Below are 6,301 nucleotides of genomic sequence, written 5' to 3'. Positions count from 1 at the left end.
TTCCTTAGGTGTTTTTTAAAAACTGAACTTAATTTGACAAATAGTCTTATATAAGAGTTTATGCAGTAGCTCAAATTGATGAATGAGTGAAGTGTGTGCATCTTCTTAATATTTCACTAATGTTCTATTCTGCACTTTAAGGCTGATTGATTCCAACTTAGCTCATAGACGAAGAAAGACACATAGCCAGTAAACATACAAAAAAAATGGTCAACTGAACTAATAAACAAAGAAGTTAAAATACAAAAACAAGATAGCAAAAATTAATGAAATAAAGGAAAACTTTGTAAAAGATATACAATTCCGGTTAGGGTGCTATAGAATATGAACTTTAATACACCACAGGTGGAAGTATTGGGCTAATGTTTCCATAAAACAATTTGGTAATATGTATCGGGAGTCTTAAAAATCTTATCTTTTCTTAGTCAATTTCTAAGAATATCTCACATGGAAATACACGGAAGTGCAGGAAAAGCTTTGTGCACCTAAGTACTCAGCATGACATCATTCGTAATAATAAAAATTGGAAACAAAACATCCAACAACACAGGAAGAGTTAAACAAATTATAAGACATCCATGAAAGAAATATTACATAATCACTGAAAATTATGGGTAATAAGAATATTCAAAACTGTTAAGAGATGTTGAAGATTAAAAGTGTGTCATCAGTTTCAGCACAAAGATGATGACAGGTACACAGTCTATAATGTCACCAATGCTTTTTATTGCGCATCTTTTATTTTCCTCTGCTATATTTTTCCTATTTCCAGCTTTCTGTAATGAATGTATATTTCATAAAAACTTAAAGGATTAATTTAGAATAAAAGTTGAGCTTATCAGAAATCTACAATCATAGCTTCAAGTGGTTTCTTCCATAAATGGATCCTTTGCTCACCTTCCCTTTAAGAGTGTTCTCCAGGCAAGGGCTCACTCATTTTTAAGCTGAAATTTGAAGAATCAGAATGACTTCATTGGGAAATAAAGAGAAAGAGCATTCCAGGCAGGGGAATAAATGAAATTGGCACAGAAGGTGCGACATCATGATGATAAGTCTGCAGGAATTGCAGAGTAGGTTATGAGAGATAGGTGTGAAGCAGATGACAGATTCATAGAGTGAAGGGCACTGGGGTCTCTTTTGTGGAGTTTGGCTTTACACCTGCTGCCCATGAAGAGCCAATGGAGGATTTTGAGCAGGGAAGTGAGCTAATTAATTTCATTCTGGAAATTGGTACTCTGGATGCATTGTTGATGATCATAGCTTGCGCCTGACATTTATCGAGTGTTCAGCAAATGCTTTATTTGAATAAATAAGTGAATATAAGAGGGTTGATCCGAGAGGCAGGAAAGCAGTACAAAGGCTGTTGCAACATCTGCAAAAGAGGTGCTGGTGGTCTGGGCTGAGGAAAAGAAATAACTTGGAAGGAAATTTGGGACTGCTGGTTCTGGTCTGGCCTACAGGGAACTTGGAAGTCATCTCTCCTTGTTCACACAACAATATCAAAAAGCTGAACAAATAGGGAATCAACAACTCTTCATAAATTCATCAGAGAATGGAGGTCATAGGCAAACCACTGCCTCCAAAATTAAAGAGGCAGACAAGCATATACAGAGAATTACAACTTCTCCAAGCAGAAGTCCAGGAGCAGAAAAGAAGTACTGGTATAGAAAAACACTGTAATTGATGAATTGCTGGAGAGTCAGTGTGGACAAGTGTGAGAGCTAAAAGCTCCCGGAGGGCCCAGTCTTGGTAGTGGGTGGGGGCACACTTCCATGAGTTTTACCTCCAGGAGACCTACCAAGTCTCTGATCAGAGAAAAATCCCTTCATGCTTCCGGTGGGGGAGGGGGGAAGTAACCATTTAAAAGTATGCCCAGAATATTCGGTTCTTCACAAGACTTGGCCTCAAGAGAAACTATGCAAGTAAGCAGAGAGTGGAATAAAATAGTTAGTGTTGAAGGCAAAGAATTACCAACCTTGAATTCGGTACCCATCGAATCATCCTCCAAGTGAAAGAGATGAAAATTTGGGAGGCAGAATGAAGCTGAAGAGTCTTTATCGGCTGTTATGGGGTGAAGTGGTTGGTTAGTGGGAGGATTTTATGGTTATTTTCTCTCTGCTCTAGAGACTGAGTGGGTTAATCAGGAGTGAGTACATGAGGAGGGGGGTCGGTGAGGAATGCTTTGGAAATAATTTAAGACACTTCAAGACATCTATGTAGAACAGGGGAAAGAGTTTGGGGTAGAGCTGTAGATTTGTGCATCTCTAGCATATTGGTGTCAGTGCATTTGGTTCTATCATCCAGAAGATAGTATTGAATGAGAAAGAAGGAACTGGGGACAGAACCCTGAGAAATAGCAGCATTTGAGCATGTATCAGTTAGGATTTGGCTGCCACTGAAAATCTGAATTGTGGCTAAAACAAATAGAGTCATTTTCTCATCTAACAAGAAGTCTTGAGTTGGGAATTTAGTTGGTGCAGAAATCTCTCTAACTTCTCTTTTCCTTTAGCTCCTAGTCACAGGTTTGCTAAGGACAATTCCAGCCAGAGTGTCTGCATTCTAACAGGGACAAAGGAGAGGGGGCCTGTTATCAGGAAAGCAAAGCTTTGCTAGGAACCCCAGAGTTGACTTCTGTGTAAGTCTTGTTGATTAGAACTTTCTTAAGAGCCTGCCCTGGTGGGAAGATGGCTGGGAGACAGAGGTTGGGAATGAGGGCTGATTAGCTAACCAGTAGTGTCTGCTGCTAGTGGTTAAGAGGGAAAAAAAGAGAATCTGGGGGAAAATACTGAAAAAGAGGCAAACCAGGAAGGAGAGAGGTTGTCCAGAAAATAAGAAAAGAGTGTTTCATGAGCCATGGAGCCTAATTTTGTCAAATGCCTCAGACAGTTACAGTGAAATAAAGATAGACCCATAAGTGATGAAAAAGCCATTGGTCATTCCAGTGGGTTCAGCAATGAGTAGGCAGTAAGGCTGTGGGGCTACTCTTTTTTTTCCCTCTGTCTTTATTTGCTATTTACAAAGGCACATATGTGCAACGTATATGTAAGTCACAGAACATAGTGATGAAATGCATACTGCTGCCCTCCACCCAACTGAAGAACAGAACATGACCAGCACTGTTATACCTCCCTGACCCTGAGGACCACTCTCTCAAGAAGTTTGATTTTATTTATTTATTTTTTTAAAGATTTTATTTATTTATTTGACACAGAGAGAGAGACAGTGAGAGAGGGAACACAAGCAGGGGGAGTGGGAGAGGGTAAGGGAGAAACAGGCTTCCCGCTGAGCAGGGAGCCTGATGCAGGGCTGGATCCTAGGACCCTGAGTTCATGACCTGAGCTGAAGGCAGACAACTGAGCCACCCAGGTGCCCCAAGAAATTTCATTTTAAAGGATGGAATAAAGCAAATGATGTAGGATAGAGTGGGAAGAAGGAAAGAAAGACATTTTTCAAAATGGCAGATTGGGAGGGTGAAGATACAGGGGAGAGTGGAAACATGTCTGACAGTTTTGCAGGGCCCATCATAGGGAATCTAGAAGACAAGCCACAGGCATCGGGCTAGTTTTTCAGGGTATGCTCTCCTTGAAGGAGCAGTGGTTAGCACTTCTCTTTCTGTGAAAGAGGCAAGTCTAGGAAGAGGAAGATTAACACCAGAAAGAGGGAAATAGGGCAAAGCTATGTGTCAGAGAGGTAAAGCACCGAAGTGTAATTCCTGACGGGTTATAGGCAAGGCTCCCAGATCTCTGCCCGGGGTGAGCTGCACGGTGACAGGGACTCAAGTTAAATGGCCACTCTGAGTCCCTTCCACAGGAAATCACTTTCCCCCAAGCTCAGGATCCAGTCTTCTAGAATTTGGCAGGTATGGAAATGGCACCTTTGTACAAACTCATATGTTCAAGGTGGGAGCAAAGACAATTTCAAAAAGAGACTCTCAAGGGACAGAAACTGAGCAGTTCCTGACAATGTTCCCCTGTGTTTGCCATCCCTTTATAGTTCGTTACCATGACACCTGATGCGTGCAGACTCTTCTCCCTCTCTGCTCTCTGGTCCACATGTAGAAAAAAGCATACAGTTCTTTTCAACTTTCTCCTTAACTAGGCCTAACATCTTCTGGATTAAACAAACAAACAAAACTCCCAAATTAATTGAGTAAAACAGAGAAATATTCTCTGAACATAGCATGTATTGAACTTTGAAAGTACCAACTTTGGGCTCCGTAGTAACAATCCGTTTTTCTCCTACATTTCTGCACCTCCACTCTTGCCCAGTAATAGTGTTTATTTAGCATTGATTATGTGCCAGAAATGGGCTAATTGCTTCAAATGGATTATCTCATTTGGTTTTCATACCATTTTAGTGAGGTAGTTGTTAATAAGTGTATTTCAAAACTTTTTGTACATGAAGCTACTGAGGCTGGGAGAAGGGAGTCGACTTGCCCCAGTCTGCAAGGTAGGTCACTGGCAGAGTTGGGATACGAACCCACTCATGAGGGCTGCCATACTCAGCTGTGCCAGACAGCCTCAGATTTGTCTTTCAGTTACTGCACGATCTGCCTCATCGTTCCTCAGGGAGGTGCTCACTCACAATAAGGTCTCTGTTCCTCTATCCTGTCTTCCCTCCGTTTGCTGAGCTGTAGATGTTACATCTCTTTCCTGAAATGAAATCCCTGGAATTAAACCCAGCTGAGATCTGGCCTGTGGCTAGATTGTCCATTGCTTTCTTTGTAATGAACATATATCTTATGTTAATGCAAGACTAGTCTGTACATTTCTTTCTGTCAATTCAGTGTTGTCCATTCTGTACTGTATCATAAATTTGTTTTTAAACCTAAATGGATAATTGCATGTTTATCTTTATTAAATTTTTTCTTGTTTGTTTCAACCTACCCGTTGGTTTTTCTCCACCTTTCTAGCTTCTGTATACCTTCATCAAAGAGACAGTTCCAAAAACAGAGCTCTATTACCCTACAGATCATCTTTAATTACCACCGATCCTCAAAGAAGGCTGGATTTTAAAACTTAATCAGATAGAAACAAACCTAACTATACTAACATGTAGTAATATTTTAAAAATGTATATTGATGAAGATTTAAAAGATGCTGTTAAGTGACCTGCTTTTTTCCCTCCAAATTTTTATTTAAATTCCAATTAGTTAGCATACAGTGTAATATTGGTTTCAGGTATAGAATTTAGTGATTTATCATTTACATACAACACTCAGTGCTCATCACAAGTGGAGTAGCCTGCTTTTTTTGAAGCTATAATGTTCTAAACTTGCAAACTCAGCTAAGCAAAAATGTAATTATACTTTTTAAAACATATTATCTATTTCGATCCATCATTATACCCATTAACAAAGTTCTTAACCTAAGTTAGTGCAGGTAAAGTGAATCAAATTCTGTACCTATCTGATTGTCTCTATTTCTTTTAGTAACATATGAAACAAGATCCTTGGTGAAAGCAAAGATCACAGAGAAGAGAGAATGGTGTGTGTGTGTGTGTGTGTGTGTGTGTGTGTGTGTGTGTTGGGCAGTGTTGAACAGAAAGAAGATAGGAAATTGCTTTTTTGGAGAGTGGACAATCACACCTACTAAAAATGTGCTCATTTGAGATTGTCACTATGAACTTAAGGAGAAGTGAGTATGCTTGATTGTGTATTTGTGGCATTGTTGAGCTGCTTGAGTGCCGGCAGGGAGCAGGTGGACAGTGGGGCTTGTGGGTGGACAGTGGGCATGCATAGTTTTTCAGCTTTACAAGGCCAGTTAAATGAGGAAGGGAGGAATGAGAGGGTTAAGTTTATAATTGTGGTCTATGGAATTTATGCTAAGCAAGAAGGGACACAAGCACAAAGGGAAGGGTGATAGTAGGAAATGGTCATGTCAAGGCTTTGGTAAGTCTGAGGATTTCTGAAGCAGCACTCAGGTAGGTGAGATGGAAGGAAGAAATGTAGTTCTCAGAGAGAGGGTGTTCTAAAAATTCCAGAATAGCTGTTGAGGTGGAGGAAGTCACAGGTCATTTGAAACAAAGAGCCCAAGGATTTGAGAGATCAAGATGCTGAATCAATTGTTGTTAAGAATGAGGACAGGAGTAGTTGCGGGGAAGTGAAGAAATCTCAGTTGATCATAGTCATCACTCTCTGAAGGAGAGGGAGTGGTGTGGGTTCTACAGATGACAACAACAAAGAGGAGCAAGAGGTCATGTGTGATGGTGTGAATTTCAGATGGTATGTTGGAACAACTGGATGGTCCGGACATCAGCATCACAGGGATATCAGATGTTCCACTGGAGCTTGTACTTTTTC

Source organism: Ursus maritimus, unplaced genomic scaffold, assembly GCF_017311325.1.
Source record: "Ursus maritimus isolate PB19 unplaced genomic scaffold, ASM1731132v1 scaffold_10, whole genome shotgun sequence".
NCBI classification, from domain to species: Eukaryota; Metazoa; Chordata; class Mammalia; order Carnivora; family Ursidae; genus Ursus; species Ursus maritimus.
The sequence above is the reverse complement of the archived record's forward strand: the minus strand, read 5'-3'. Positions refer to the sequence as shown.